A 14750-nucleotide genomic window follows, 5' to 3' on the forward strand; every position below is an offset into this window, starting at 1 on the left:
TGGTCAGGATGACTAGGCAGCAAAGAAATCGAAGCGCCTTATCCGACGTCCCAGTGAAAACTCAAGGGACCAAAAAAAAAAAAAAAAAAAAAAAAAGGAGTAACAGCATGCTGTGCGCCCCCATCCTGTCTTCATCAGAAAATGCTGATTGCCCACTCTGCACTTCAACTCTTGTCCAGTGTTCCTGAGCTTCATTTTTATTTTCTTTTCCTGAAGCCTCAATTAACTAGAATACTGGTAAAAGATTATAAACCTAGTTTACAATTCTAAACGGTAGTCCAAAGGGCTGTAACCATTTCCCTTGCTAAAGGCCAATAATTGAGCCCTGGAGTTTTTAAAAGCTAAGCTAAATCTGGGCACATAATCATCACATAAGTGGGGCTGCTTTGTATTTGAAGATGATTCTATCGATTCCTTACCACGAGTCGGATAAATAATGTGTCTCCTCCTTACCTCTTCCCCAGGTGGGGTGTGAAACTTGTCCTAACCCACTGTTAGTTTTACTTTCATGTGTGCAGCTTACTTATTCTGTTCCCTAAGGACACCAAATTTTTAAAGTTTTATTTAATTAAAATAAAGAATGCACTGATTAAGAAGACTTTTATAAAAGCTGTTCAATAAACTTTTTAAAAATGAAAATAGTCCCAAGGAAGCTCTGGGGAAATTCAAGATTGAAAAGGACTGATTTGTTCTTTTCACAACTTCTCTTTGGGATGAAAACCTTACAAATAGAGAGGTCATGTCATCTGAGTGGACCCTGGAGCCAGTCTCCCAAGCCCAAGCATTCACTTCTACTTTCATTATTTTTCCCATCTCCATCTATACCTACTCTATTGTTATTTGTTAAAATGACTCAATTTTGATAAATAAATAAATCTATCTGCAGAGGAAACTTTGTAGCACTTCTTCAAATGGAAACCCAATATATAAACCTTTTGTAGAAGATAAAGACTTTATAATACATGAGAAAACACAACCAACTTTATTAAATTCTAGCTGGATCCTGCTCCTCTCTGAGGTTCTGAGTAGGAACAATGTTCTTTCTTTGTTAAATAATGAGCTTACCACTGGCAGAGACAGATTAAAGATACTAGTAACCAAATTGAGAATTTCTCCTTGGCTTTATCATAAGGATTAAAAAAGAATTAAAAATGGAATTGCTTCAACATCGAATCACAATAATGAGAATTGGTGAATGATTTATGAACCACCTAAAAATTCTCTCCCAACCCACCAATGAGTGGTTCAAGTCTTTTGTACTGGAGAACTGACCTAGAGGAGACTTAAGAGACCCACATGAGGATCTATGTTCTTGACTCTTAAACACTGTATTCCTAGCAAGGCAATTCACAAAGCACTTATTGAGGGCCTCCTGTGTACACTTACACTGCTAAAGAAATAATCAACCAAGGAGCCAGAGTCTCTTGTCCCCAGATCAAATGGGGCTGCTGGACCATGGCTATTATACTTGTAGAAGACATCCTAAAAATAAAACCAGCAGCCCCAACAATGAGCCTCCCTTTCCAGGCCTGCTTTTTCTCACACAATCAAAAAACTGGTACAGCAGCCTCTTAAGTAGAGCTGCCTTTCCACAATGCAAGGTTCAGAGTTTATTTAGTACCCAGTAACTACTATATGATAAAAACGATAAGCATATCATTCAAATGCTTTATTGGTCAAAGAGATGGATGCTTTTATTAGTCCAACCTTTTTTGTAATGCAGTGCCACTGATGACCCAGCATTAGCCTCATTCCCTGCTATTAATCACACGTCTAAGAGCTCATTTTGCCTTAAAATCTTAAGAAATTGCTATAATTTAAAGACATGGTGTCTACATAATGGAAAATCCTTCATAGATTGTATCATTTCATAAAACACAGTATTTTTTTTTAATGGGAACAATGACAACGATACTAAGGTATTACCAAATGGGAATGATTATATACATACGTATATACGCACACATACATACATACATACATATATATCTACATACGTCTCTGTGTGAAATATAAGCTCTCTTTTTGTATTTGTGGCTACCCACATCTACATTTTAATCACTACCTTTGGAAAGTCAATTAATTCAAAGGCACAGGCAAATAGTTTACACAGATTAAAACCAAAATAACATTCCCAAACAAATGAAAAATAATGATTAAAGGGAGAAACTGTAATGTAAAAAGACAGGCTGGTCAGTTAGCTCAGTTAATTAGAGTGTGGTGTTATAACAACAAGGTCCAGGGTTTGATCCCTGCACCAGCCAGATGCCAAAAAAAAAAAAAAAAAATATGAAAACACATGGTGTGTTTTAAGAAAATTCCATCAGTGGCATATTCCTCATTCCTCATCTGTAATTCCCATGCCTTGTCTGTCCACGTGAAGAGAACTAAGGCAAGCTCTTCAATAAGTGACTTTAGGACAAACTACAGGTATCTGCCAATTTACTTTCAGTATGATTTCAATAACATAACAATGCCCTTAACTCATAAGTCCCCATCTCATTAAGCCACCCTTCACGACCATTTAGCACGGCTGAACACCATAAACGAAAGTACTTGAAAGTCTTTCAAAATACAGAACCAAAATAAATCTTTTTATAAGTGCCCCTTCAATTTTTACTACACAAGTAGAATGCAATATATACATGCATGTATTCAAATGTTACATATACACAAAAACAGTGGCATTACGTTACATGATGATGAAGGGTAGGCTCCAATCAGGTACAAAGATTATTCATAGATCTGGTGTGAATGGTTGAGAATCAGCCAGCCTAAAAGTCCTAAAAGTCAAGACTCCAGATATTGTCCTACAGTTAGGTAAGGGTTAAATTCAAATCTGGGAAACAGCTAAAGGCTGGTGACAAAAGCATAGGTGGGGCTGGGACAAAGGCATCAGACTGCTCAGGGACAAGCAATCACAGCTCTGACACTGGACCCCTTCCCCCCTTTAACTAGTAAAAAAAAAAGCCAACTTCTGTACCTATTTCTCAAGAGCTAAGGGAAAGTGCTGAGCCAGGGAGGATATTCAGAAAGAAATGGAAGTCTCAGGGCTGGCCGGTTAGTTCAGTTGGTTAGAGCATGGTGTTATAACACCAAGATCAAGGGTTCGTATCCCTTTACCAGCCAGCCACCAAGAAAAAAGAAAGAAATGGAAGTCTCTTATCAAACTACCTCAATCATACTGTCAGAGACATGCCAACAAGACGGGTTGAGCTTAAGGTTCCCAGAACAGATAGAATGGGCACCAACGGTGGGATAACTGACAGCAGCTTCTCTTCACACACTGGGTGTTGGGGCCATTGGATGGGGGACCATCTGATGTCTGACAATGTCAGATTCTCAACAAGATTCATTCATCAACAAAACACCCAAAGCAACTTTTGAAAAGGTGTTGCTATTCGTTGGTATTTCCATGGTAAACATGAGAGGTGGAGATACTGGACATCTTTAGAGTAGAAATAACACCTGCTACCGAATATGACACTTATTATCTGGCTTTTAAAATAGGGAGTGAGAACTATTGGCCTTAAATTTCTTCACCTGTAGAATGGAGATAATAGAGCCATTAGCATCATTATTACCTGAGCTAAGACACATCAGATTGGACCCATAGATAACCAACTGATGGACAGGGTCAATGTCTTTATCCAGTTATCCAAGAGTACGGCCCCACGCATTGTTATTAGGAATCCAGTACAGGTGCAAAGGATCTGTCTCATGACAAGGGTTTCCAGATAGAAGCACATATGCCTCCAACAGATAAGGAAGTTATCACTCCTTACATTGCAACAGTGGCACAGACTGTGATGACACAAAGCATGGTTCAGTGGACAGCAGTGGGGCAACACCTGGGAGCTTGTGAGAAATGCAAATTTTTGGGCCCATCTCAGACCTACTGAATGAGAACTTGCAGTTTAATAAGATTCCCCAGGTGATTCACATGCACATTAGAGTTTGAGGAGGCAGGTGTGATGGAAAGAGAACAGACATACTTGGTTTTGATTCCCAGCTCTGCCAATTGAGAGTTTGTAACAAGCCACCCAACCACTCGATCTTTTCATTTCCTCATATATAAAATCATACTACTCTGCATCTGGGTCCACTCAATCTTCTAAGCAGCACTAATTCTGCACCTAATATGTGCCAGACCCTGTACTAAGTGTTGGGACAACAACAGGGAACAAAAAATCAATACAGTCCCATCAACACGGAGGTGACTGTCTAATGGGGAGGACACACATTAATCAATTACCCATATAAATAAGTGGAGATTAGAACTGTGATAGATGCTACTATGAAAAACGTATAGTGCTCTGAGAGCACACAAAGATAATATATGTAAAGTACCTTATACGTAGTAGGTGCTTAATAAATCACAGTGATTATTACTAACCCATAAAACCCAGCCCTTTGGGAGGTGACTGAAAAATTCTCCATTGTAGAATACTCTTCTCCCCACCATGAAATGAACCTGAAATAGGACTATATTCTCAGTTAAATTTTTTTTAAAAATGTTTTCCACTCTGCTGTCAATTGGTTATATGCAGAATATAACAACAATGAAGTGAACATTTCTTCTAATGACAGCTTAGAGAACGACATTAACTTTCTGGGTTATTGTTAAGAATGGGCTCTTGTTTACCAAGTTGTAGTTAAAGGAAAAAATGCAGAGCAGAGCAGAGGGTAATAAAGCAAACCAGCCTTGTTCAAAGCAGTCTTTTGATTATCATTTAAAGCCTTCAAACCTAAAGAAAATCTTTAATTGGCTTTTCAGCGGTATTTCTCCTTTGTATATGCAGTTTGTTGAAGTCAAGAATGTACATGCTAATAATTGCAGACAGGATTAACAATCTGTACCTTATATTGTGGGTACAAATAGTTAATTATCAGTGCATATAGCACATCTCTACGGCAGGAAAACTGGAATGAACAGGAATCAAACAGTGCCCATGCTCAAATGCCCACCACTGACAACTCCCTCACCAGGAGTGGAGGTGACTTGAGTCTATCACACTGAATGGGAAATTTTCAAAACACTGCTAGTGGATGTGTTCGGTGCTCGTTAAAACAGCCCTCCAAAGTACCACGTGTTCTCTTTACTCATTTCCCATGAATTCGTGAACTTCTAATAAGAATTTTAAATATAACATAATAGGTCAACATGTTTGTAAAAGGTTTTAGTTCTTTCCCCAAAAGTTGGTGTTCTTCCAACAGGTGGATATTTGTGATGGGAGAATTCTGACCTCACTTTTATCAGAATGCTCCTAATTGAAGAATGTAAAAAAACAATTTTTTTTAAATAGGGAAGTTGGGGCTGGTGTGTTAGTGTGTTAGGTGCGATGTGCTTCATGTTAAGACCTCAAGATCTCCACATATATGGGTGGTTCCCATTTTTTACTGCCCAGAATAAGACATATCTTTAGGATGATTTCCCTTTAGTCCAACTGTTAAAAATGTGAAATATGAGGGAAAAGCATATACTGGGAATAATAGAAAACATCAGGGGGAAAAAAAAATCTGCCTGACAATCTGTCCTTCTGTAGCAGTGATTCTCACCTGGGGGCAATTTGCCACCCTACCCCAGGGAACATTTGGTAATGTGTGAAGGTATTTTGGGTTGTCACAACTGGGGAGCGGGGTTGTGCTACTGGCATCTAGGGGGCAGAGGCCAGGGATGCTGACAAACATCCTACAATGCACAGGACAACCCCCTACAACAAAAAATTATCCGGTCTCACAAGTCAATAGTGCCACAGTTGAGAAAAATGTTCTATAAGAATTTGTTCTGTTCTATTATGAGATCAAAGCAATGAGTCCTATTTCTATTTTCTATTTATTAATTTCAACAATAAATTTATGATGTGCCTTAAAACTTTAACGACTTGGGATTTTTGCTTGCATTTCTACTTCATAAATACAACTGAACTGAGCACCTATTAGGGGTCAGGTTAGGCCTGATTTAGGTGACGCCCAGACATTTGAGTGGAGCACTGTATTTTAAGAGCCTGGGCATGGGGAGGGCTGAGACGGGTCGATGGAGGGTGTGCAAATGGGAGGAGAGGTGACCGGAAAAGGAAGTGGCCAAGCTTCAAAGCAAAGACTGATTCCAAGCAAGCTGGAATACTAACGAGCGGGGAGCAAGGGATGGCTGGGATGAGAGCAGCTGTTGAGGAAGTGAAGTCGGATAGAAGGACCCCGATGGGGCTAAAGCAAAGAGGCTGGGGGACAAACGAGGAAGCTCTCATCCAGCACTGGAACAGGTGGCTAGGGTGGGAATGAAAGGCGGCTGGCCTCCCTCCCACTTCCGCCTGCTTCTTCAGTGCCTGGCTTATGGATGTCTTCCTTCCCCACTCATCCCTGAAAACTCGACCTTCCCCTCTGTCAAGCATGGCTGCCAATCTTAAAATAATCTTCCTCAACCTCTAGTGTCTCCCTCCCTCTCTCTCTCTCTCCTTCCTCTGACTGCAGCTGTCTGAAAGGACTACATACAGCACACTGTCTCCACTTCCTCCCCTCCACCGGTTCCTCAGCCCACTGCTGGCTTCTGCCCCACCTCTTGCTGAAAATATCCTTCCCACAATTGCTAATGAACTTGCAGTTGTTAAGTTCAATTGACACTTTTCAATCCTTACCTTACTTGACCTCTTGACAATGCCATGACACTGTCATTCATGCTGTCTCTCTTGAAAAAGAAAATCACTCTTCTCTTTGCCTCCAGGTTTTCCTCCTTCCTGGTTCTCTGCCTACATATCTGGTGGCTCCGTCTCACTCTTTTTATTTAAAGAGGGTCTCCTTCCTCTGCTCATTCTTAAATGTTTCATCTTGCCTAAAGTTTCAGCCTCGGCACTTCAAACTCTAAAGCAGGGGTCAGCACACTTTTTCTGTAAAGAGCTGGATAGCAAATGTTTTCGACTTTGTGGGCCCTATAATCTCTGTCCCAACTACTTAGCTCTGCTGCTGTAGAGCAAGTATAGCCAGAAACAATATGTGAACAAATGGGGCTGGCTGTGTTCCAATAAAACTTTATTCACAAAACAGGTGACAGCTGGATGTGGCCCACAGGACTATAGTTTGCCAACCCCTGCTCTGAAGCACTATCCCTAGAAAACATCAACCACCTTGCCATGGCTTCTACTCTCATCTATATCCTAGTGACTCCCGAATCATTTTCGCCAGCCAAAATATCTTTTCAGAGCTGCAGACCCTTGATCTTACAAGGGCTGGACACCTACCTTTAATATCTTTTCTTTTTTTTTTTTTTGTCTTTTTCGTGACCGGCACTCAGCCAGTGAGTGCACCGGCCATTCCCACATAGGATCCGAACCCGCGGCGGGAGCGTCGCCGCGCTCCCAGTGCCACACTCTCCCGAGTGCTCCACGGGATCGGCCCTACCTTTAATATCTTAAAAGAACCTCAAACTTTGCCCCAAACTGAAATCATCTACTTCTTCCTCCATCCAAATGCCAAGCCAGTTCCTATTTCTGGGTTTTCAGGAAAGAGATAACATTTCAAATCAGGGATTATCTGATGGTCTTCCTTCTCTTTTATTTCCCATATTGCCAATTCCCATCTACTTTACCTTCTATTTAAATAATATCTGCTTCTCCATATTCTTGCCTGGGAGCATACCTCTGTCACTTTATAACTCTGAATGCAAATTAAAGCATCTCCTACTTTGGCCACACCTCAACACATCTGATCAGGTGACTACTTCCTTTAAATCTTTCAATAGCTACACACTGCCTCAAGGGTATAGGCCCAAACCTCTAGGTTTGCTCTGCTCCACACAAAAACCACTGGCCACAAGTGGCTACTGAGCATTTGAAATGTAACTATAGTGACTATAGAACTGAATTTTTAATATATGTGTAATTTTAATGTAAATTAATTTAAATTCAAACTTTAAAAACTGATACTCAGTTCAGTTATTGGAAAACTTTTACATATGTATCAGACAAATTGGATATGTGAATCTACTTTTCTAAGTTTTATGAAATCTAAATACAGATGAAGAAATTTGAATGTCTGAATTGAGATGATTTTTCAAAGACTTAGTTTGAAAGAAAACAATGTACAATGTATCTTTCATACATTTTTAGTGTTGATGACATGCTGAAGCGATATTTAGATAAACTGAGTGGAATAAATTATTATCATTTATACCTTATTCTTTTTACTTTTTCTAATGCACCTACTAGAACATTTAAAACTCCTTCTCTGGCTCTCATTTTATTTCTACTGCACAGTGCCGAGCTAGGCACACAGCCCTTCATGATCTGGCCGTATCTGTCTTTCTTTCTCCTCGCGTTTCTCCTGTCTTGTCCCCTGTCCTCTCCTTCCCTATCTACACTGTAGCCACACTCAACAACCAGCTGCTTCCCAGGCATGCCAAGTACTCCAGTGCCCTAGTGTTTCCATGCACACATTCCCTCTACCTCTGGACTCTACCATGATCCTTTACGGAGTTCATTTCTATTGAGCCTCACATTTCAGCTCAGACTAAGAAATTCTTACAGACCAGCCCTACCACCAAGTCTGGGGCAGGCATTCTCCCAGGGGGGGTCTCAAAAGTTTTATTCTAAACTCTTACAGAGTGATAATTACTCCCTATTCTAATTTTCTGAATGTTTAACTGTAAGCCAGAGATCATATCTTGCACCTAACAGGGTACTAGACAGTTGGATAAATAATTTAATGTCAGATGAATGAATGAATAAGATGCAGCTAGAATTGAAGACCTGGTAACTGTTTGCAGGAAGTGAGGTGACATCAATGATGTCTCTCAGATTCCCAGCCCAGGTGACCAGGAGAATAATGATGCTCCCATGAGAACAGCCAAGTGAGGGAAGAGGAGAGAAGCAGAAGTGAAAACAAAAGCTAGCGTGGAGTCATCAGTACAGAGGTGACAGTTCAAACAGAGTGGGGAAGACTGAGGGGGGAGGGGAAGGGTCCTCAGAACAAACCATGATCAAGGCCTATATTTAGAAAACAGGAACGGTGACATTTACTGAGTACTAAGCCCTAGTCCTCTCAATGACCTTGTGAGGTACATATTAACCCCCATATCTTAGAAGAAAAATCGGAAGGTCAGGGAAGGTTTGCACACACATATAAAGAGCTAGCAGACAAAAATATGAATATCAAAGTCACCCAATCTCTGTCCACCACACTCTTGAGGCGCAGTCAGGGACAGGGTCTGGAGAGTGGCAGAGAGACTAGAAGGGAGTTTCAAGAAGGAAGGGGTGGTTGGTGATTTCGAGTGGTTTATTAGAGAGGAGGAGTACAAGACGATGGAGAAGGCAAAAGGGAATTCCCCCACCCAACATCAAATGTCTTCATCCTCCTGCCCTTTCCTCCTTTCTTTCTGAAAATAAGAGGCTGTTCACTTTCTACTTTTGCTCTGGAGCCCATGCCCTCCATCAGTTACACTTCTCCAACACCAATCTCCCTCTCTCAACTGCCTCCCCCATTTTAGCCTATGTATACATACACTCAAGGTACGCTGACCTTAAATAGTCATCTTCAGGTTACTCCTCTGCCCCTCTGATTCCCACCCTGCAACCTCTTCACTCACTTAAGCTTTCTAGAAGGGTGCTGTCTCTACACTTTCACCTCCTACTTATAACTCGGCACGGTGAATTCTTCAGATGACAGCAGTAGTTCCTAAACTCTGAAGTCCAACAGAATCAAGTCCTTTACACAGATCCAGGCAGGAGAGCTGGGGTCGAACCCTAGACGCAGCATTTACAACATACAGGCCAGGGGATACTGACGCAGGCGGTCCCTGGACGTACCCAGAAACATTGCAAAACCCAACAGACCAGAGATTCTCTGCCACACCCAACACTGAAGACCACTCTTTGACTCTTCTCCCATAACTTCCCTGAGAGCATGTCCTCTGATGCTTGGCTTGACTCTGAAACCCTTCACTCCCTTGGGTCTTGTATCTTCACCCACCCATCCAATGGTGGTGTTCTTAAGGTTCCCCTTACCCTCTCTATATACCATTCATTGATTACGCCAGATTGGATCCTCAACAAACACTTCTATCCTTTCTTGGTTATTTCTTCCACTAAAAGTCCATCAGGCCCCCTAAAACTCAATATGTCCAAAACTGAACCTACTTTCCTCAAACCTGCTACTTTTCCTCCTCAGGAAAAGTCACTGTCAACTTCTTTGGCACTCAGTTGATCATCCAGACCTGATAATTCTTAGTCTTATGTATCCATCAATTTTTTTCATCACCACTCCAATAATCCAGCCCTCATGGTCTCTCTCCTGTAATCCTCAAAGAACCTTTTACTAATACCATAAATGCTGCAGATTGGATGCTCCCCCCCGCCACCTCACTGAGGCTTAATCCCCACTGTAACTGTTGAGAGTGGGAAATCTATTATGGCATTTGAAAGGTGGGGCCTTGAAGAGGTGATTAGATTGTAGGACCATGCTGTAGTGAACGGATTAAAAATGGTGGTCATGTGAGCCGCTCTGGGAAGCACCTGCAGCTCCTAGGGTGTGGGGGTGGCCCAATGGCCTCAGCCATACCCCCTTGAAGTCCACATCCAGCCCAGCCATGGGACTGAGCCACCACCAGGAGCCCCTGGGTTCCCCTGCCAGAATGAGAGGGGTGCCCTGGGCCTCAAGCATGCCTCCCCTCCATCCTCTTCCTCCCACCTTCCCCCTGCCCTTTCCCCTCTCCCCCTCCCCTGCGACTGCTCCACATCTTAGAATGTAAAAAAAAAAGTAAATAAATTTTAAATAAATAAGTAAATAAACACGTTAACAGTTCTTGGGGGAAAAAATGGTGGTTATGGGTGTGGTTTGGAGGGCTTTAAAAAGAGAGTGCATGAGGAACTATCTCTCACTCTCTGCCCCGCCATTTTGCAATGTGACACCCTGCCATCACTGAAGTCACCACCAAAGAAAGCCTTCACCAGATGTGTTCCCTGGACTTTGGACTTCCTAGCCTCCCAAATACTAAGCAATAAATTTCATTTTCTTTATAAATCACCCAGTTCCAGATATTTTGTTATAAGCAACAGAAACATCAATAAACATCATCCAAAACAAAATCCAACCTGATCAAGTCACTCCGTTGTGGCAAACCTCCCAAAGCTCCCCTCTTCTCAATGGATGGTCTTAAATCCTTTATGTGGAATAACAGGCCCCTTGTATAATTTGCCAGACTTCTCTCCTACCGTCCTTCTCCACTAACCCAGCACTATTCCTAGTTAGTTGCTGTTTTCCAAACATACCTTGCTCTATCATATCTCTGTATACGCAGTCCTCTCCCTCTTAGAGGCCCCTTTTCTCCGGCTTTGATCAGTAAACTCCTATGAATTCTTTGAAACCCAGTTCAAACAGTACCTCCAGGAGATATTTCATCCTAAATTCTCCAGATGTACTCTACTTTTATGTTTGCTGAAGGTCAGGCACATTTCACTATGATAATGACTAATCAACTCCTCCCCCTAGGCCAAGAGTACCCAACCATTGCTTCAGTACAGTCTAATAGTACTGGATAATTAGTTGTCACTCAGTAAAAGTTTGCTAAATGGACAGATGAATGGATGGATGGTGGAGTCTTGAGAAACAGAAAGAGGTATACAGTCTAGGTATAGATAAGCATCCTGCCTGGAATATCTACTCAATAAACTGATAATTCCTTCCCTCTCACAGACTAAGGAGGTGTCCAAGAGAAAAAAGTTGAAAATTCTGAATTTACAGAAGAAAAGTTTAACAAGTCACACCATCTTTATAGTAACAGAGGTATGAAATCATCTGGTGAGACTCAGTGAGAGAACGACAGAGGCTCAAGAGTAGTGGTCAAGTCTAGGATGGTCAATCTGGTGAATGAGAGGAATCTAAAACCACACACCCTGGGACTGATGAGCCCACGAGGCTTGCTCGGTGGAGTCTAGGCTGCAGAACTGTGTGCTCAGCATGGTTTTGGGAGTACCAGTAGTAACACTCATTAGTTTAGGAAGAGCACTGGACTTGATTGAAGATGGAGATGGGAGCTGCCAAGGCCAAAGCAGTGGAGGAAGAGGGGACCAGGGAGAGAGAGAGATGTTAGAGAGTGCACTATTTTTTTTTTTTTTTTTTTTTTTTTGTCTTTTTCGTGACCGGCACTCAGCCAGTGAGTGCACCGGCCATTCCTATATGGGATCCGAACCCGCGGCGGGAGCGTCGCGGCGCTCCCAGCGCCGCACTCTCCCGAGTGCGCCACGGGCTCAGCCCTAGAGAGTGCACTATTGAAATGACTCTTTATGGGCTTGGAGGTTGGTGAAAAGGAAAGTGGATACGTGATGGGAAAGGGCAGAGATGGGAGGCTATGATCAAATGGAGGATTGGGAGTCACTCAGTAAAACATACTCGTATATAACAAAAACAGTAAGATTTAGACAAGCCTCTAAAATTATCCTGCAAGTCAAAGAGAGTGGTCCCAGCACCCAGCACAGTGACACACAGTAGGTGCTCAGTGGGCATCTGCTTAATAAATGAATTGATGACTGCATGGGACAGAACCATCCCCTCACGCAGTGATCCTATGTGAGCTGCCAACATCAAATTTATCAACAAGCTCATTAGAAAATAATCACAGATTAACATTGCAGGCCAAGGACACCCCACAGACTGGTGGTTTTGATAAGGTTATACCTGACATTATTCTAACCTGCTAATGTAGGCAATGTGTTTAAGAGAGTTAGAAATACTCGGCTACAAGGGTACCCAAGTCTGCCAGGACCTGACACATTACAGTCAGTAAATATTTGATGGATGAATGAATGAATCAATCTGTAAGTGGATGAATGAATGATAGGATATATATTACCTATAATACCTACAATAAACACCAGCTACCTTTCAAAACCATCACTCAAGGAACAATATTCACTGGAGTCAGATTGAACAAGCAAAATGGAATGAAAAGTTAAGGCATCTTGTTTCTCAAAACTTTAGATGCTACAAAGGCACTAGCTGAGAGGTGGCAGTGTATAAAGAGGGAAGATGCCTGTGACTCTGTTGCCATGTTACTCCAGTACATTGCTGCATAAATGCTGAGCCATCAATCCCCTTAGCCTGGGTAGCCACCATTCAGAAGTGGCTTGATCTGATCAGCAATGAGTTCTCTATTTAATGCCTCTTACTTCATAAACTACTAGTGTAGCTCGATTCTCTGAACAACTGGAAGGGAAAGAGAGCTGATAAGAGAATTAATGCTTTCTTCCCAAATCACATCATCTAGAATAAAAGCATGTTAAACAAACAACTCTTAAAAGAAATAGGAGAAATGCATTTTAACATGAAGCTCTAAGCTATATTGATGTTTGTAAGTATTACGGGGGAAAGAAAACTTCTGAGCTAAGTCGTAATTGCTAATGCTACGGATTTGTTCCCTGTAGAATTCTCTAAGATAAACACAGATTTGCATATTTTGAAGGTATTTTGTCTGTTAAACAGTCCTGCTACTGTAAAGATTTTTTCCTTGCCAGGAATAGCTATTTTTCTCATCTCATTTCTAGTTCGCTGCCCACTTGCCTTCTCCATCCCGGGTTTTGGGATTTCTCCCTCAAATACCGATGCTGTAGAAAATGAAATTTTTAAACAATGGAAACATGGACAGACACCCAATCACATCTATGGAGAGAATCAGAATATGAGGATTTCAATGCAGAGCAAGAATGGCTGCAGGAAAGAGGGGCCAACTCCAGGGGTCCAAGGTGGGCTCAGAAACATGTCTTCAGATATTTAGGCAACATTTACTTTAAGAAGGTTCACAAAAAAACTTGCACCTTCTAGAAACAGTGGCTTTACAAATTTAACCTGAATGATTCCAAGTTTTAAAAAGCCAAGTGGAGACAGAGAAAAAAACTTCTGATCCACTACTTCTATTTTTACAGTAACTTTGCTTGAGACATCAAGGCATGGACATTTTTTTGGCAGCCCGAGTGGGCTGCTGGACTCCTCTGGGGAAGAGAAGTTTAAATTACATCGATTTTAATCTTGCCACTTCCTACACCTAACTTAAGCCCCTCTGGTTAGGAACCCAGGTGTCTCACTTTGTCTCTCGAGGTCTGAACTGGTAACAATCTCAGGATCTTTCTAGTAGGCAAAGCTGGGATCCTTCAAAGTACAAATCCTTCTTCTCAGCCTAGGTGGAGAATGGCCCTTTCGGTCTGGGCTTCTTGCCTCAGGCCCAGACGTTACTCCTGCGAGCCTTGCTGCCTTAGGACTGGGGCCTCTGCCAGGTACAGGCGGGGCAGGGTCTACCTGGGGGCCCCTCTCCTCTCCCTCCCCTGTGTCTCTCAGAACCTCTTTCCCTCCGTCTCACTCTCTCTCACGGTCTCTCTTTCTCTTTCTGTTTGTCATCTCTCTATCGCTGTCCTTTTCTTTCTCTCTCGTTCTTTCCGCTTGTCATCTTGCCCCCAGAGTCTCTCCCATCCCGCGCCCTCCCCAACTTGTGCACCCTCAGGCTCCCTGAGGGCCCTAAGCATGCTGTCACCAGCCAGCAGGAGCACTGGTCACACTGGGGTAAGAGTCAAAGCATGCAGGATGTCAGAGAGCAGCTGACAGTCCCCTGCGATGACAGAGCACGGTGCGCAGGACGTCTCTGGTTTGGCTGTGGGTGGGGAGAGTCATTTTGGTCTTCGTGGTATTGGCGGTGCAGGGCCTCCTGGACCACATGAGAAGGCTGGTGTGGTTCTGGCGATGCGGCAGTTCTCATGCTCTTAGTCATCCTTCCC

The 14750-nt window shown here is 42.4% G+C and overlaps 1 protein-coding gene across 9 annotated transcripts in view; it reads right to left on the bottom strand.

Moving 5' to 3' along the window:
• The window catches only part of FOXP1 (forkhead box P1), a 559382-nt gene that overhangs the window by 231562 nt on the left and 313070 nt on the right, over positions 1–14750 (bottom strand). The window lies entirely within an intron of this gene.

This window comes from Cynocephalus volans, chromosome 11 (genome assembly GCF_027409185.1).
Source record: "Cynocephalus volans isolate mCynVol1 chromosome 11, mCynVol1.pri, whole genome shotgun sequence".
NCBI classification, from domain to species: domain Eukaryota; kingdom Metazoa; phylum Chordata; class Mammalia; order Dermoptera; family Cynocephalidae; genus Cynocephalus; species Cynocephalus volans.